We start from the raw sequence: 19570 nt of genomic DNA, 5'->3' as shown, positions 1-19570 counted from the left end.
GAGGTGCCCGTAAAGGTTTTCACCAACACGACTCTCTCATTTATTTTTCTCTCAGCTCCCGTCGCCTTACGGTGCCCGTGAGGGTTTTCACCCATAAGACTCTCTCATTTATTTTTGTTCTTCTTGCTCGAACCAGAGTGTTGCCCCTGTCGTGGGTTATTCCTACCTGTTCATCTTGGCATTTCTCAAAACTGATCATAAGGTCTTTCTTTGGACCGTAATGTAGGCTTTTGGATTGAGTTAGAAAGAAAGGTATAAAAGGCTCAAAACAATTCAAATGGGTTCAAATTACAACTTTCGGAATCCCACTTTCATAACAATCACCACTTCTACCCCAGTTTCTTGCTTGGGGATTTTTGGATTTCTATTTGGTATGACTGAACCTCGGAGTAAGGCTGCCTACGTACCCTTTCGGGATCAAGTCAAACGTAGTTCACTTTATAGAGACTACGTTGTTATGTTTCTCTTCTTTCCCTTTTTTTCACTTTTCTTTCTTTTCCTTTTCTTCTTTTCTTTTTCTTTTTCTTTTCTTTTTTTTTTCTTTTCTTTTCTTTCCTTCTTTTCTTTATGTTCGTCACATGTGTTCTCTTATAGTGCCGCTGATTCCGAAAGAGGTGTATGAAAAATAAGTAAGGCTCGAAGGGGATAACAAGGGATAAGAGTGTTTGGATAGCAGAACAAAATGCCTTCATCATTTCAATCTTTAAGATATGCCAAATACGAACAGATACATTCAGAAAATAAAGAAATCATACATAATATCTCTTGACCGCATCGGAATTGATGGCCATTTCTACACATTCTCCTTCCATATCTGTCAAATACAACGCTCCGTTAGATAACACTCTGGTTACTACAAATGGTCCCTACCAGTTTGGGGCAAATTTTCCTTTTGCCTCAGCCCAATGAGGCAAGATCCGCCTCAGTACTGATTGCCCGACTTCAATTTTCCTTGGACGTACTTTTTTGTTGTATGCTCTTGCCATTCTTCGTTGGTACAGTTGGCCATGACACACTGATGCCAATCTTTTCTCATCTCAAACTCAACTGCTCAAGACGGCTTTTCACCCATTCATCATCATCGATCTCAGCCTCTGCAATGATTCGCAGAGATGGGATTTCCACTTCTGCGGGTATTACTACCTCGGTACCGTATACCAATGAGTAAAGATTCTCCCCTACCGAGGTACGCACGGTGGTGCGATATCCTAACAATGCAAAAGGCAATTTCTCGTGCCATTGTCTAGATCCTTCAACCATCTTCCGGAGTATTTTCTTTATGTTCTTATTGGCCGCTTCAACCGCACCATTTGCCTTGGGACGGTACGGAGTAGAGTGCCTGTGAGCAATCTTAAACTGCTCACATGTCTCCTTCATCAAATGGCTATTAAGATTAGCCCCATTATCTGTGATGATTACCTTTGGGATCCCAAACCGACAGATGATATTTGCATGCACGAAGTCAACTACAGCCTTCTTGGTCACAGACTTGAATGACTTCGCTTCCACCCATTTAGTAAAATAATCTATAGCTACCAAGATAAACCCGTGCCCATTTGATGCTGCTGGATCAATTGGTCCAATAACATCCATGCCCCATGCAACAAAAGGCCATGGCGCGGACATCGTATGTAATTCTGATGGTGGAGCATGAATCAAATCTCCATGTATTTGGCATTGATGACACTTACGCACAAAACTGATACAATCTCGCTCCATCGTGAGCCAATAATAACCTGCTCGGAGAATCTTCTTTGCTAGAACATACCCATTCATATGCGGTCCGCAAACTCCGGAATGCACCTCAGTCATGATAGTTGTGGCTTGCCGTGCATCTATACATCTCAACAAACCGAGCTCTGGCGTTCTTTTGTACAGTACTCCCCCACTAAGGAAAAACCCACTTGCCAACCGTCGAATTGTTCTTTTCTGATCACTGGTGGCCTGCGTTGGATATACTCCCGCTTTGATGTACTCTTTGATATCATGGAACCACGGCTCTCCATCGATTTCCTCTTCTATCACATTACAGTAAGCATGCTGATCATGGACTTGAATCTGCAATGGATCAACATAGGCCTTATCTGGATGGTGCAACATTGATGCCAAAGTAGCCAAAGCGTCAGCAACCTTATTATGAATCCTTGGAATGTGTCTGAATTCTATGGCCTGAAAACGCTGGCAAAGCTCATGCAGACACTGCCGATACGGTATAAGCTTCAAGTCCCGTGTTTCCCATTCCCCTTAAATCTGGTGTACCAGTAAGTCCAAGTCACCCATGACCAAGACTTACCGTACACCTATATCCACACCTAATCTCAATCCCAATATACACGCCTCATATTCTGCCATGTTGTTTGTACAGTAGAAACGAAGCTGAGCTGTAACGGGGTAATACTGACCTGTTTCCGAAATAAGTACCGCACCTATTCCTACGCCTTTCATATTGGCGGCCCCATCAAAGAAAAGTTTCCATCCCGACTTCTCAGCTTGTTCTAATTCTTCAATGTGCATTACCTCTTTATCAGGGAAATAAGTTTTCAAAGGCTCATAATCTTCATCAACGGGGTTCTCAGCCAAGTGATCGGCTAATGCCTGTGCTTTCATGGCAGTCCGTGTCACATAGACAATGTCGAACTCTGTAAGTAAGATCTACCACTTTGCAAGCCTTCCTGTGGGCATGGGTTTCTGAAAAATATACTTCAACGGGTCCAAGCGAGATATAAGGTAAGTGGTGTAAGATGACAAGTAATGTTTCAATTTCTGTGCCACCCAAGTTAGGGCACAACATGTCCTTTCCAGATGAGTATACTTGACCTCGTAAGATGTGAACTTCTTACTGAGATAGTAGATAGCCTGCTCCTTTCTGCCTGTAACATCATGCTGCCCCAGTACACAGCCGAATGAACTATCCACAACTGTCAGATATAGAATCAAAGGCCTCTCTGGTTCTGGTGGGACCAACACGGTTGGTTTGACAAATACCCCTTTATCTTATCAAAAGCCTCCTGGCATTCATCAGTCCATTCGCGGCATCTTTTTTTAACAATTTGAAAATTGGTTCACACATTGCCGTGAGCTGAGCAATGAACCTGCTGATATAGTTCAGTCTTCCCAACAAACTCATCACCTCGGTTTTGTTTCTTGGAGGTGGCAACTCCTGAATAGCTTTGATCTTTGACGGGTCTAATTCAATACCCCTCCGGCTAACTATAAATCCCAACAACTTTCCCAACAATTTGAAAGAATTTTCTCAAATCTCTAACATGGTCGGATTGCTGTCTAGACTTCACGATCACATAATCCACGTATACCTCGATTTCTTTATGTATCATATCATGGAAGATAGTTGTCATGGCCCTCATATAAGTTGCCCCAGCATTTTTCAAACCAAACGGCATGACCCGATAACAATACGTTCCCCACGGCGTGATGAATGCCGTCTTTTCTGCATCTTCCTTGTCCATTAGAATTTGATGATAACCCGCATAACAATCCACAAAAGAGCCAATATCATATTTGGCACAATTGTCGATCAGTATATGGATGTTGGGCAGTGGAAAATTATCTTTTGGGCTTGCCTTGTTAAGGTCTCGATAATCGACGCACACCCTGGTCTTGCCATCTTTCTTTGGCACAGGCACAACATTGGCTAACCAAGTGGGGTACCGTGTAACCTGAATGACCCTTGCCTCAAACTGCTTGGTGATCTCTTCTTTGATCTTCACACTTATGTCTGTTTTGAACTTTCTCAACTTCTGCTTGACATGGAGGAGTGCTGGATCAGTGGGCAATTTATGAACCACCAAATCGGTGCTTAGACCCAGCATATCATCATATGACCATGCAAAAACGTCTTTGTACTCATGCAATACTTTAATTATCTCCTCCTTGAGTTGTGGCTCCAAATGAACACTTATTTTAGTTTTCCGTACATTGTCTTGGTCCCCTAGATTAACTGCTTCTGTGTCATTTAGGTTAGGTTTGAGTTTTTCTTCAAAGTGACTTAATTCTTTACTAATTTCCTCATAAGCTTCATCATTATTACAATCCACCCCATCATCACACTCGATCTCTTGTATTATTACTTCTGAACTAGATTGGCTTTTAAAACTGGGCCGAAGATTCCTCATGCATGTCATGTCATTGATATCAGCATAAAAAGAACTGTACAAAGAAAAGAAAAGAAAATGGAAAGAGAATTAGGGACGAAGAAAATTGCATTTCATTAAACGTAAAGACAACAAGGTTTTAACTCATCCAAATGGACGGAACATAACAACTTGATTACAAACCCTGGAATAATCCAGGTGACAAAAAGGAAAACAAAACCCACTACCACGACTCCCTCCGAACTGGAAGAGGAGTAGCTTCCCAATTGCTGATGTTAGCACGTGGTCCGATGTACTGTATGTCTGCTCTGCTTGACCCTTCCCCGGCCTCAACCATGTTTACTTCAGCAAATACTTTCTCAAACACCTTATCCAAATTCCCATCCGCCTCAATTAACGAACCTAACATCTTTGCCAATGACTGTTTCTTAATACTCGGTCTGACGAAGGACCTGGACAATCGAGGAATTGGTTTAGGGAGCACCCAAGTTTTCTTCTTCAATTTACAGGCCTTTCTGACATCTGTCGCTGTTGGTTTGAACCCTAACTTGAAGGTGTCCAGATTTTTGGGCAAAGACACAGGTTGAGTAATGCCCTACAGTTCAACCACCAAACCCTTCCCGAGCACGAACCTGTTATTCAACATTTCTGACACTACCATGACGGTCGCAGTTGACACCCTGGGACATGGCATGCTTTTACCCTCAGGCACCCTGCTCACCGGAATCGTGTCAAGGATCTGATACACCCATGGCCCCTTATCATATTCGATCTCTATAAAGGGTACAATGGCATCATTCATGGCGCATGTGGGATCTTCCCCATGTAACACAATTTCTTGTCTGTCCCACTCGAATTTGATAATTTGGTGCAGTGTGGAGGGCACGGCTTTTTCCGCATGAATCCACGGTCGACCCAACAAAAGATTATAGGATACTGCAGCATCCAACACCTGAAATTCCATCGTGAACTCGACTGGGCCAATAGTCAATTCGAGTACAATATCCCTACCGTGTTTGTTCCCCCTCCATCGAACCTCGAACACAAATGCTATTTTTGCGGATTCTATCCTCATCAATCTTTAACTTGTTCAATGTGGATAACATGCAAATATTAGCGCTCGACCCGTTATCGATTAGTGCCCGAGTAACCATTGAACCTTCACATTTGACCGTCAAATAGAGAGCCTTGTTGTGTTCTGTGCCTTCCATTGGCAATTCATCATCAGAAAATGCTATCCTGTTCACTTGAAAGATCTTGTTGGCAGTTGTCTCTAAATGGTTTACTGAAATTTTGTCAGGCACATGAGCCTCATTCAATATCTTCATTAAAGCTCGGCAATGCTCATCAGAGTGAATTAATAATGACAACAACGAGATTTGGGCCGGTGTTTTTCTCAGTTGCTCAACAATGGAATAATCTTGTCCATTCATCTTTTTCAGAAACTCTTCTGCCTCTTCTTCTGTTACAGCTTTTTTAACTGGTACTGGATTGTCTTTTGCGCCTTTAGTTTTTCTCAACTCTTCGGGGGCGAAACAACGTCCCGACCGGGTCAGTCCCTGTGCTTCACAACTCTCTTCCTCAATTTCCTTTCCTTTGTATGTCACCACTACCTTGTCATATTTCCAGGGTACGGCTTTGCTATCAACCATGGGTAATTGGACTACCGGTTTTATGACAACCGATTCTACATAGGCTCCCTTCACAACCACCACGGGCGCGGATACTGACCTTGGTACCACTATCTTGACTGGCTCCTGCTTTTTCTCGGCCGCAAATGGTCCCTCTCCCATTACTAGCACTGGCTTGTCTTTTATTGTTTTTAACTGAACCACTAGACTTGCACTCACTGTCTTTTCTTTGGTTTCCGTAGAACGAATCACCATAACCACATGCGAAGGTTTCTTAGGCTCTGCCCCCTTATGTATCAGTTCGATCATGTTGGCCTCATAATGCGCTGGTAACAGATTTTGATTGATGTTCGGGGCCTCTGGAGCTTGTACCTCAATACGGCGATTATCAATGAGCTCTTGGATTGCATTTTTCAACTTCCAACATTTTTCAGTATCGTGCCCCGGCATCCCTGAGCAATACTCGCAGCTAACAGAGTGGTCCAGGTTTCTGGGAAGAGGATTTGGTGCTTTGGATTCAACTGGAGTCAGCATCCCCAACTGTTTCAATCTGTGGAAGAGAGAAGTGTAAGATTCTCCCAGCGGAGTAAATGTTTTTTTGTTTGGGGCCTTCTCATTTCTAAAAGCTTGGTTTGGGCGGAAGCTGGTTCCTGGTCTGTTAGCCCTGGGAGGTAGATAGGTGTTTTGTGGGTGTGGCTGTGTATTTTGGGGACTTGGTGTATGCCATTGCGAGTACACTGGGGGTTGAGTGTAGGTCTGGGCGTGGTGGATAGACAAGTGTGGTTCTGGTGGTGGATAATAGTGTTGCGGTGGACCATATGGGGTATATTGATAGTTTGGGTGGTGGGGTCTGGGTTGGTTGTAGTAGAGTGGACGATTATTGTGCCTAGACCAAATATTAGCTTCAACTGTAGCAACTTCTTCTTTCTTCTTCTTCCCTAGCACACCACCAGTACCGCTTTGGATGGCCTGGGTGGTTGCTTTCAACGCCGAGTAGCTCAAGATCTTGTTAGATTTCAATCATTCTTCAATCATGGCTCCCATATTTACCACTTCATTAAACGATTTCCCGACAGATGTCACTAGATGACCAAAATAGGTAGGTTCCAATGTTTGCAAGAAGTAATCTACCATCTCACTCTCCCGCATGGGAGGATCAACCCTTGCAGCTTGTTCCCTCCAGCGGAAACCAAACTCTCTAAAACTTTCCCCAGGCTTCTTTTCTAGTTTCAACAATGATAGACGATCAGGGACTATCTCGAGGTTATATTGGAAATGGCCAATAAATGCCTGGGCCAAATCATCCCATGTATACCATCGGCCGGGGTCTTGCCTCGTGTACCATTCTAGTGCTGACCCGCTCAAGCTTTGCCCGAAATATGCTATCAACAACTCATCTTTTCCCCCGGCCCCTCTCATTTTGCTACAGAAACCACGCAGATGGGCTACTGGGTCACCGTGCCCCTCATATAAGTCAAACTTCGGCATTTTAAACCCCACAGGAAACTGTACATCAGGAAAAGGGCACAAATCTTTGTATGCGACACTAACTTGGTTTCCTAAACCATGCATGTTCCTGAAGGATTGCTCCAGGCTTTTGACTTTACGAATCACCTCCTCTTGTTCTGCATTCTTAACCGGTTTCTCAACTTCTCCCGGGATTTCAAAATGGGGAGAGGAGGTATATGGCTCAGGCGCTTTGAAAGTGGGTTCGGGAGGGTAATATTGGGTGTCGTGAGCTTGGAATAGCGGCTCACTGGATTATCTATGTAGTGGAGCTGGGGGAGGTGCCACAAAGATGGGAACTATGGGTAGTGGAGGGTTTTGTTTGGAGGGTGGAGCTGGGGGAGCGTATGACGTGGTACCATAACCCTGGGCCTGATAAGGGAAAGCTGAAGATGCGTGGGAGAGTGGTAGGCTCCTGATCTTGAGCCAAGGGTGGGATGTAAGATGGGTTGGCAGGATATAGTGGTGCTGGGTGTCCCTGCGACCATGCCTGATGCATTTCAGCCATTTGTGCTTTTAATTTCCTCATCTCTTCTTTCATAGCACCCACATCTGTTACCTCAACCTCATTCGAAGGGTCTACGATGCTGATTTCCGAATCCTGCCCTGTCATTTTTACTTGATCTTTCGACCGGGTGTTGTAGGGATGAGTTGCCAGAATTGCCAATCAATTAACCACCTGCCTGGTATCACACATTTAGACAACCACTTTGTTACCGATTAGGTCTTAACAGATTTAACAACCACACGTTGGCATGAATGCACTTATACAGTTATTCCTTTCTATTATGTGTTTGCCCGATTGCATGCGTCATCCCGGCATTTCATTCCTTGTTTCATTTTTCTTCTCCTAGCCTTATCCCTCTCTTGTGCTTTTTCTTTTCTCTCTCTTGTTTTTCCGCTCTTTTCTTTCTTTCTATTTTTCTTGGTTTTCCTTATATTTTCCTTTTCATTCTTTTTGTTTTCTTTTCGGTTATGGTCGAATCCTATGGAGATTGCCTACGTATCGTGACCCCGCACAAATCAAACCAAGCGTAGTTCGTGAAGATAAATGTAAAAATAAGGGTGGAAATAAAATGCTCAACTTTCATTAATAAACAGACTCTTACAAACTCGACATCTTTTGTTTTGGAAAGAAACTAACAAATGCAATCTGAAAGCAAACAAAAAACTCTAATCTTGCAAACATACTCAATCCAGAAAGATAACGGACGTACAAAAGACTGACTCGAAATGGTAGACACTCACAGATACGGACTATGCATATTCTAGTGCTTCAAACTTAGGTATCCGTGGGGCGTCGTTCGGCCTCGCCGCGGGTCTAGGATCCAAATCCCTTTCAAGCTGCTCTAACTCATTCATGGTTCGCTTCACATAGATCATCACTGCTGAGATAAAAGTAGTACGGGTCATGTCTTCACAAACCCGGCATCTCCTGACAATAGCATGAGCAATGGCTCTAATCCTGTCTTTTGTTTGCTTCTTTTCTATGAGCAAGCGTCTTATCTGATCGCTGCACGTCTTTAAAGCTCGGGAGTCTTGCAAGTGCTGGTCTTGCAGCTGTTGCACTTCTGCCTCCATTTGGGCTAACAAGTTGTAACAATGTCCGCTTTCAGTTTCAAAGTCTCTAGCCTGCCTAACCGCTTTACCTTCAAGGGCAACTACTTTTCTCTTTAAATTGGCAACAATTTTCTCATGGTCCCTTTTCAACTAATTCAAGTATTGGCGACGCTCTTCGGTTCTTGTCGCCCACTGTGCTTTAAGTTCTGCCATGATGTTTTCAGCTTTTCCTAGCTCATCCCGCCATTCTCTGACTTCGCTTTCCAATCCTTTTACCAATTGTTCATCGGATCGGCTCCTCGGTTTCTTATCGATGGTTATCTTCAACTGTCGAATTTGGGCCTTAAGAGCGTCATTTTCTCTGGCTAGTCTATTCTTTTCACCTTGATCCTCGGTAACCTGTACACTGTTCTCGAATTTCAGACTCTCGACTTGTTGCTTTAATTTACCAATCTCTACTCGATAGCTTTCTTCCTTTGCTAACCAATCCCACTGCTCTTGGGACGACTTGGCGAAATCTTTGAGATGAGGTCTTTTAGCCGGTCTCCCATATGCCACGTCACCTCTGAACCATTCGTCATACCCTGGAGCAATTTCCCCTCTGACCCTATCAGACACACAAGTGTTTGCCATCAGATATTGACACTCACTCCAAATTTGATGAACCTCTTCCTCGGGGAATTGACCGTCAGGACTAATTTCGACCACTTGGGGTACTCAAATCTTCATCTCTCGGTATTACTTGATATCTACCGAGTTGCCTCAGAACTCGATATGGTGCATAAGGTTGTATGCTTTTGAGTCCCATTAACAAAAAATGCGGTCGGGCTGCTGGCATATATATGACTTCCTCGACAGACAACCATCCAAGCACCCACTGTATCTGGCTAGCCTTGAGGTTCTGAAATAATAATGCCCAAGCCGTGACTCCTTCAGGTAGACTAGCCCCTTTGATTCTCGTACAAAATTCCCCTATACAAGTTTTCTCAGCCGAGCCATAACTCAATAACTGAGAGCGCGGGCACAAATGCTCAATCATCCACATTTGTAACAATAAGTTACATCCCTCAAAAAATTTGCCCCCAGCTTTGCACGCAGTGAGAGCTCTGAAGATATCAGCCACAATCATAGGTGCTAAAGTGCTTTTCCCCATGGTTTGCAAAGTACTGACGACGCCTGCTACTTTCAAATCAATATTACCATCTTTCCCTGGGAATATTACGAGACCCAAAAAAGCTACCATAAATGCCACTCGCCTGTGTTCCTCTCATTTTTGTTGGCTATTTCTGCTGCAAAGCTTAAAGTCTGGATTATTGAACCCGCCCACATGGCCATATCTATCATACACGAAGCGGAAACTGCAGAAACCCTTTGCAAAATCTGGGTGATGAACTGTCCGGGGTACTTTTAAGGAATCCAGGAATCGATGTATGGTAATGGCCCTAAGAGCAATCAAGTATTTGAATATCAATGGAGCTTGGTCACTTCCAATGTACCCCGCTATTTCTTCTATTGTTGGGGTGAGTTCAAAGTCTGAAAAATGAAACACATTATGTGCCGAATCCCAATGGGCGACCAATGCCCTGATGATATCCCCCTGAGGCTGAATGTCTAATAAATCCGGAAGGTCTTTCAAATATTTTCTCACTTCGTCTTACCCTTCTTTGCCCAAATCATTCCACCACAATTGCAGCTCAAAAGGGATTTTGGTCATTATTGAAAAAGGCTCATTTATTGTCGTGCTCATCCTGCACATTTATTAAAGCGTTTAAGCAAAAGAAAACTTTTATTTAACTCCAAAAACTACTATCTATATTATCGACTCAAAATTAACCCTATATTTCAAATGAAGAACTCAATTCTTAATTCTAATATTTTTAGATAAAAGACCCGATATTGCGACACGGCCTTCCTGCGCCTCAGGGGCGAAAATTTTAAGGCTGTGAGGGTCAAAAATCAAAATACGACCAAAGGTGATTGTTTATGCAAAGTCAGCCCTCCGGTGCCCCGTTTGGGAATATTTGGCTATTTATGACATAACAACATCACCTGACTTATTTATGACTGTTTTTTTATCGTTTTTCAAATTAGGAAACTCAATATTGCAAACACGGCCTTTCAACGTCTCGGGGACGAAGATTTTTAAGGCTGTGTGGGTCAAATGGACCAAATCTTAAATATGACCCAAAAGTGGCTGTTTATGCAAAGTCAGCCTTCCGGCGTCCCCTTCGGGAACATTCGGCTATGTCTTGATAAAACAGCGTCACTCGACTTCTTAGAAATTTGACATATATATTTTGCTATTTTTTTTTATTTTTTTTTTTGTAAAAGGGGAAGTTGGACATCACCCGACTTATTTATGACAAAATTAAAAATCTTGACATGTTTTTTTTTATTTGTTTTTGGCTTTTTTAGCAAAAGGGGGGTTGGACCCGATGAGGGTTGCCTACGTATCTCACATCCGGTGAGAATCAAACCCGCGAAGTTCGGGAAAATTAACCGAACTATTTTAAAACATGACTCTTTTCCATTTTTATTTTTTCCTGGCAAGACAATCTATTTTCCTTTTCTATTTTTGAAAAATACAAAATAACGATTTTTTTTCCATTTTCAACAAACAATAAAACAATCTATTTTTCCAAAAATAAAAAATAAAAGACTTTTCTCTTTTTTTTTCTATATTTTTTAGTAAAACAAAATAAAATATTTTCCTCTTTTTTTTTCAAAATTTCGGCAGAGTTTCGCCAGTAATTGGTCATTGATTTTTTTTCTAAAATAATCAATTAACTCCCTAACTGATATATTCAGAAACCGGTCAACATGCAAGTTCGAAACAAATATATGTACAGAGCAAGTAGGATGCATCAGAATGGTCTTTTCATTTCAGGTTGCTAGTCCTAGACGGACCTAACCCCTGTGTTGAGTCCCCTAAGTCAAATGCAACGAGATGCAAATAAGCGTTCCTACTAGGGATCCGGCATGAAGTCACGTTATTCTATATTCAAAACCTGGGTCAGTGTACTAGACTGTGTACCCGAGCGGACAACTCGAGTCGAGGAGGGGGCAACTTACCGGGAACCAAAAGGCCATCCGGCTTCGTAACTTGTCCGACCTCTTTCTTATTTTAGGGTATAACACTAACAGAATAGGGAGTCTCAACCAGTAAGCACATCCCCGGAGGTGAAGAGAGAAGGGTTCGGCACAGTTTATATATACAGTCAAATAATATCAAAGCGGTAAAAGCAGCATTTAGCACATTAGGCTCAAACATGTAAAAATCAGATAAAGCCAAATATAACAATTTATCTAAGCTCGAATCTCTAACCCCGAACCAGTGGTTCTGGGTTACCATCAAAATACTCCCCAGCAGAGTCGCCAGAGCTGTCACACCTCCTTTTTCCGCCCCGCGAGGGTACAAGGAGTTTTTTCCAATTAAAGGACAGTCGAAACGGGATTTGTTTATTTATTTCAGAGTCGCCACTTGGGAGATTTAGGGTGTCCCAAGTCACCAATTTTAATCCCGAATCGAGGAAAAGAATGACTCTGTATTACAGTCCGCGAACCAGAAATTCGGATAAGGAATTCTGTTAACCCGGGAGAAGGTGTTAGGCATTCCCGAGTTCCGTGGTTCTAGCACGGTCGCTCAACTGTTATATTTGGCTTGACTATCTGATATAATACGTATTATAAACTTATGTGCAAATTTAACTTTTAAAAACCACTTTTATCATTATTTATTTTATACAAAATTGCAACATCGTGAAAACGCATCTCGAGCCACGCCACAACCAGTGCACGCGTGATTTGTTGACGCATTTTGACTTCGTCAAGATCGTGATTTGGGTTACATAAATGTACACCCGTATTCAAGAAAATAACCTTATTAAATATGCGCCAAAATACTACACGTTATGATATTATTAGGTAAGACCGTGAATTTTACTAAATCGCCCATCTTGAAATCTAGATATTTTCTTATATAAAATAAATAAATAAATAATATTGGAGGACTGCAATTTTTTGTATTATTTATATTTATTTATTTGTTAGCGAGATCATCCCTTATTTTATGAATACCCTTTAATGACTATATCTTTATTATTACTAAGTTTGTCCATGATTATGAAGTCAATCTCTACATACTTAAAAATAACATATTAATTACTAATTCAAAACAAATATTAATGGAAAGTAATATTACTAAAATGATAATTACGAACAACATGGAATTGCCCAAAAAGTAAAAAAAAACTAATTATCCCATAGTTGGATTAAAACATATTGTTAGTATGACTTAAGCTTATTGAAATTAATTATTTACAAATACTGAAAATTAAAAAAAAACTTGATTACTAAACCATATTTCTAAAAGTTAAACAATTTAAACTTAACTAACTTTGTTTTAATTCACATCATGTCCTAATACTTGATTCGCAAACTAATTCATGTTTTAACTGAAATTAACTACATGATTCCGATTAACTTAATGTTGACAAAAAAACCTTATGAATAAGGAATTAATCAATTTTTTGCCAAACTGATTCAATAACGCCATTTTTTACGTTATTTCTTCTATTTTGATTATTAAATAGTTTTAATTAGTAATCCGTCTTGAATATATTTCCTAATAATCCGGTTAAGGCGTTATTTAATATATCGCTATAACATGTCTAATTATGCCAAATGACAGTGATTGACAGAATAATAATACATGAATAATCTAAATACAATACAAAAAAAATTAAAACTAAATTAAAAATTTAACATTCCGTTCTTCATTTCAGCTTACAAAATGCCAAAATTACAGTTGTGTACCTGGTATTGCCAATATAAGAAGAAGAAAGTCAGCCACGCAGTAATAACAATACAGCACAGCAACAAAAGTCCAATAGCAGTAACAACCCAGTAACAGAGTTTGCAAACCGATGGAGTATTAATCTCAAAACAAAAGCTCCAAGCTTTGATGAAAAACAATTAATTCTGATTTCAAACAATGAAAGAAAGCAAAAGATTTTTTTTTAGTTTTTTTTTGAAAGTTTAAATATTTTTTCGGAATTTTCTCTCTCTTAAATGTTCAGCCTTTTTTTTTCTCTCTCTTATTTTCTTTATGTTCAGATTCGTCCTTTCTCTTCTGTATTCTCTCGTATCTGTCCGTGTCTTGTGTTCAAGACTTCCTATATATAATCCCAACCCTTTAATCAATTAAAATCAATCCATTTTCTCTACCAAACCCATTATCTTCCCACTTATCCCCATTACATTAAATAAATATATCACACCATCCCATTATTTTTGTCCCCCATGCCTAACATAAATAAATACAAGATTCCTCCTCACTAAATTTTGTCTTGTCCTCCCTTTATATTAAACAACTATATCACAATCCATCCCATTACATTTTGTCCCCCATGCTTCATATAAACAAATACAAAATGTACAATTCCTAAACTACCCCTCCGACCTTATTACAAATTACTATTTTACCCCCGAACGTACTACAAATTACCAAACTACCCCATCAGCTATAACAATCAATTAATCAAACTTAACCAAAATATAGACAATATGATCAATTTCTAACAATGTTTAAACAACAAATCACATGAACATGATTTCTTCAATATTTCAACAACAAATCACATGAACACAAATTGAACAACAAAGAACAACTAAAATTTGATTGAACAATATTTTTTAGCAACAAACAATCATATTTTCAGATTCAACAACAACAATCAAACAAGTATATTTAGATTTCCAAATTCAATAATATTGAACTTAAAATCAACTCTAACAACATTACAACAAACAATTCCTATATTAAACTTAAACAAGATTATGAGACCAATTCAAGAAATAATCATAAATGATAAACAAGAAATCAAACTATACAAATTTCGGATTCAAGATCAACCAAACAAAGTATGAACATGAATGAAAATATTCAATAAGAATAACAAACACACTTTGTTCAAACTTCGAATTAAACTTAAACAAAACAAATAAACATATTCAAATCACTAATCTTCAAATAATCAACTAATCTTTCTTAAATTAAATCCAACAAAACTTATAACAAAGATGCATGATCTAAAAATTAAAACCAAAACATAACTTCGCATTAAATTACTAAATTAAAAACGAACTTCAAACAAGATGAACACGAACTAAATCTATATTAACAACCAACAACGGATTTGAACGATATAAACTAATACCTTTTCTATATTAAAACTTAATCCTCTTAAAATTAATAAAACAAGCTGAAAAATAATTAAATCGGATCTTCAACTTAAATCTAACAACAATATAATTAAACTAACAATTTTTATCTAAAATAAATAAGAAAACTAAAGCAAACTTATACTAATTCCAAATCTGAAAATATCAAATCTGAAAATATCAAACAAATTATGGATGAAATAAAACTTAGAACAACTAACCGTGAATGACCAACGACGAACATCGAACGAACTCTAAACGAAACCAACGAAACTTGGAAATAAACGAACTTGAAGACGACAAAGCAACAAGCATCAATAGCAGCAAAGAAGACGATGAAGTGAAGCAGCAAATAGCTGGAAAAAACGCAGCAGCAGTGGCGACGCGGGCAGCAGTAGCAACGCTACTCAACTAGTGGCAGTGATGGAGACGACGATGCTCGTTTGGACGAAGCTTTTGCTTAAGCAGTAGCGGTCGCGAGCAGCAGCAACACGAAGAGAAGAGACGCAGCAACAGCTGCTCGGAAACGCTGTAATGCAGCAGCAAACGCAGCAACGAGGAGCAGACGATGCAGTAGGGGAAGCCATGGATGAGCTCAAACTCGACGATGACGAAGCTCGATGGAGGAGGGCAGCTATGGAGTTGTTGGTGCATGTGTGTGTGAGTGTGACGGGGTGAGGGGGAAGGGCTGGAGGGGGTGGCGTTGGGTGAGGGGGTAGGGCAGCCATGGCTGCTAGGGAGGAGAGCTTGAGGAAGAAGAAGATAGGGAGGGGGGCGGATGGCTTAGCTCTTAGGGTTTTCTTGATTTTTTTTTTATGAAAAATGAAAGAAAAGGGGGTTTGAGTCTCTTTGGGTTATGGACTGGGTCGACCCAGTTCGAAATGGACTGGTCGTTTGGGAAGATTGGGCCATTTTTTGGGCCTGTGGCTTGAAATCGAAGAAGAGGCCCCAATTCCGACTTTCTTTATATTTTCGCTCTCTTTTCTTCTTTTATTTCTCTAAAACTAAATTATAAAAATACTTAAACTATTATTAAGAACTAACTTAAGTTATAAAAGCGCAACTTAACTCCCAATAACAATTAACGCACAATTAAGTAATAATTAAGCATAAAATTGTATATTTGGACATTAAATGCTAAAAATGCAAACGATGCCTATTTTTGTAAATTTTTATTTTTTTGTAAACAAACTTAATTACTAACAAATTGTAGAATTAAATCCTACATGCAAAATGCGACATATTTTTGTATTTTTTTTATTAATTTAGCAAATAAACATGCACAGACAAATACAAATAATTATTCAAAATATCACAAAATATCACAAAATTGCACACCAAGGAAAATTATTTTATTTTTGAATTTTTTGGGAGTAATTCTCATATTGGGCAAAAATCACGTGCTTACATCATGCACCGTTGGAATGTGGCGGGTGCGTTGCATAGGCCAAAGGGCATCCTCCGAAAGACATAAATGCCATAAGGGCAAGTGAAAGAGGTCTTCTCTCTGTCCTCCGGTGCAATGGAGATCTGGTTGTATCCTGAGTACCCGTCCAGAAAACAGAAGTGTGACCTTCTTGCCAGTCTGTCTAACATCTGATCAATGAAGGTAAGTGGGAAGTGGTCTTTCCGGGTGGCTAGATTTAGCTTTCTATAATCCATGCAAATTCTCCAGCCTGTGACTGTTCTTGTAGAGATCAATTCATTGTTATCATTCTTAACTACCGTCATGCCAACCTTTTTAGGTACACATTGAACTGGGCTAACCCAGCTGCTGTTAGAGATTGGGAAGATAATTCCCGCGTCTAACCACTTTATTACTTTCTTCTTCACCACTTCCTTCATGTTAGGGTTCAGCCTTCTTTGGTGTTCCCTGGAAGGTTTGTGTCCCTCTTCCAATAGAATTTTGTGCATACAGTAGGCGGGGCTGATCCCCTTTATATCTGCCATGGTCCACCCAATGGCAGTCTTGCACTCCTTAAGTACCTACAAGAGTTGTTGCGCCTGCACACCTAACAAACTAGATGAGATAATAACAGGTAATGTGGAGTTAGGTCCAAGGAATTCATACCTGATATGGTTGGGCAATGGCTTTAACTCCAGCTTTGGTGGTTCTTTGATAGATCGCTTGGCTGGAGGAGTCTCTCGATTTTCCAAGTACAAGGGCTCAAATTCTAGAGTTCTATCCCAGAACCCTCTACCCTCTAATGCCAACACCCATTCCGTCAGTTCCTCTCCATTCACCTCATCCAAATTCATTAAACATGCAGCAAGGGGGTCCTCAATGGTTAGCACCTCATCATCAGTCTCTACGATTACATCAACGGCATCAATAAGAGAACAACTGGCGAATTCACTTGGTCGCCTCATAGATTTCTGCACATTGAATGTTATATCCTCATCGTTCAATCTCATCTTGAGCTCCCCGGTTTCACAATCAATGAGATCTCTCCCTGTGGCCAAGAACGATCTTCCAAAATTATGGGAATCTCTTCATCCACTCTGCAGTCTAAGATCACAAAATCTGCAGGGAACACAAATTTCCCTACCTGAATTAGCACATCATCCAGTATACCAGAGGGTCGTTTCACTGTCCTGTCAGCCAGCTGCAACAACATAGAGGTGAGTCTAGCTCTTCCAATGCCCAGCCTCTTGTAAATCGCCAGGGGCATAAGATTGATGCTGGCCCCTAGATCACACAGTGCTTTAGCAAAAGCAAAATTACCAATAGTGCATGGAATTGTAAAGCTCCCTGGGTCAGACAACTTTTCTGCAATTGGTCTAGTCACCACTGCACTACATGTCTGAGTAAGAGTAACTGTGGCCAAGTCTTGGAAATCAAACTTTCGGGACATCAAGTCCTTCATCATTTTTGCATACCCAGGAATCTCCTTCAAAGCTTCAATCAATGGTATGTTTACCCGGATTTGTTTCAGCATTTCGAAGAACTTCTTGTATTGTTCCTCCTTTTGGTACTTAGCCAGCCTCTGAGGGAAAGGTGTAAGAGGTCTCTTCTTCCCAATCAACTGGGATTGATCCTTATCAGCTGCTACATTAACTACTGGTTCCTGGACTGTCTCAGCTTCTTTCTCGGTCGCATTCTGAATGCTATTTTGTTCTTGGGCAGTCTAGACTGGCACCTCCGTCAGTTTGGTTAACTCATCCAGCTCAATGGGCACTGGTATAAGTGTCTCAGCTTGTCTAGTTTCTCGAGCCCTCTCTTGCTCTACATCCAGATTTCTGCCATTACGTAGACTTACCGTCATCAACTGCTTTGGGCCTTGATCTTTTGGATTTATCTGGGTGTCTGCAGGTAGTGTCCCATGAGGACGATTGTTCAAAGACATAGAAATTTGGCCCACTTGCACTTCAATATTCTTGATTTCTGCATCATGTGCATCCACTCTCTCATTAATCTTTGAATTAGACCCAATAACCTGCTGCATCATTGCCTCAAGTCTAGCAAACCCATCTTCCTGCCTTCCACCATGCTACTGCTGAGGAGGGTGATACCCTTGCTGCTGATTCTAATTATTATATCCATGTGGCCTTGGATAAGGTGCCATATTGTTAGGGGGTCTCAAACTTCACATGTTTCCATTGTTGAACTGTGGATGGACTAGCCTGTATTGCTGATTTTGCTGGCCCCAATTCTGACCACCCTGTCTCTGGCCTCCATGATTAGACACATAATTCATGTCTTCAGGGTAGTGGTGATGATCATGTTCTGCATTCCATTGGTTACCGATTGGCTGACTAATGCAAGATGCGCACAAGCCCCCATTGATAGTATCTACGATGTGTACCTGCTGCTTCTGCCCTAACTCTTCCACCTTTTTGGTGAGTATACTCATCTGTGTCAATAAGGTGGCCATATTTTCAGCCATAGACTTGGATGGATCTAAGGGCACTGAGTGAACTACTGGAGTGATCGGTGCATTCCTGGTTGTCCATCCCGAATTTTGTGCCATCTTGTCAAGCAGACTCTGGCATTCTCTCCATGTTTTGCTCAAAAATGCTCCACCAGCTGAAGCATCAACAATGTTCTTCACTCTATCTGACAATCCCATGTAAAACCGCTGCCCCAACATCAGATCTGGAATACCATGGTACGGGCATATAACTAGCATCCCTTTAAAGCGCTCCCATATTTCATGCAGTGTCTCCATTGGTCTCTGTTTAAAACTCAAAATTTTATGAATTTGTTGAGCAGTCTTATTGGGTGGGTGGAACTTGTTATGAAATTGCCTGACTAACTCATCCCAAGTTGTTATAGAATTTATGGGAAGTGAGTTTATCCAAGTCTGGGCAGCTCCTGTCACTGAGAATGGAAACAATAACAGCTTGATTGCTTCAGGAGTTACGTTGGGCTGCCTTTGGGTTTTGCAGATAGAGAGGAAATTCTTCAAGTGTTGCTGAGGATCTTCGACTTGCGACCCCGAAAATAGTCCCTTGTTCTGCAACAAGTGCAACATGTTATTCACAATTTGGAATGACTCAGCCTGTATCTGAGGAACTACAATGGTTGTGGATAGATTT

General features: G+C 40.7%; 1 non-coding gene across 1 annotated transcript; it reads left to right on the top strand.

The window, feature by feature from the left end:
* The first annotated feature begins 19132 nt into the window (after positions 1-19132).
* LOC142165234 (small nucleolar RNA R71) lies at positions 19133-19235 on the top strand. The gene has a single exon (XR_012696123.1). It is a non-coding gene; the product is annotated as a small nucleolar RNA R71 (small nucleolar RNA).
* The last annotated feature ends 335 nt before the right edge of the window (positions 19236-19570 follow it).

Source organism: Nicotiana tabacum, chromosome 1 (assembly GCF_000715075.1).
Source record: "Nicotiana tabacum cultivar K326 chromosome 1, ASM71507v2, whole genome shotgun sequence".
NCBI classification, from domain to species: Eukaryota; Viridiplantae; Streptophyta; class Magnoliopsida; order Solanales; family Solanaceae; genus Nicotiana; species Nicotiana tabacum.
The sequence above is the reverse complement of the archived record's forward strand: the minus strand, read 5'-3'. Positions and strand labels throughout refer to the sequence as shown.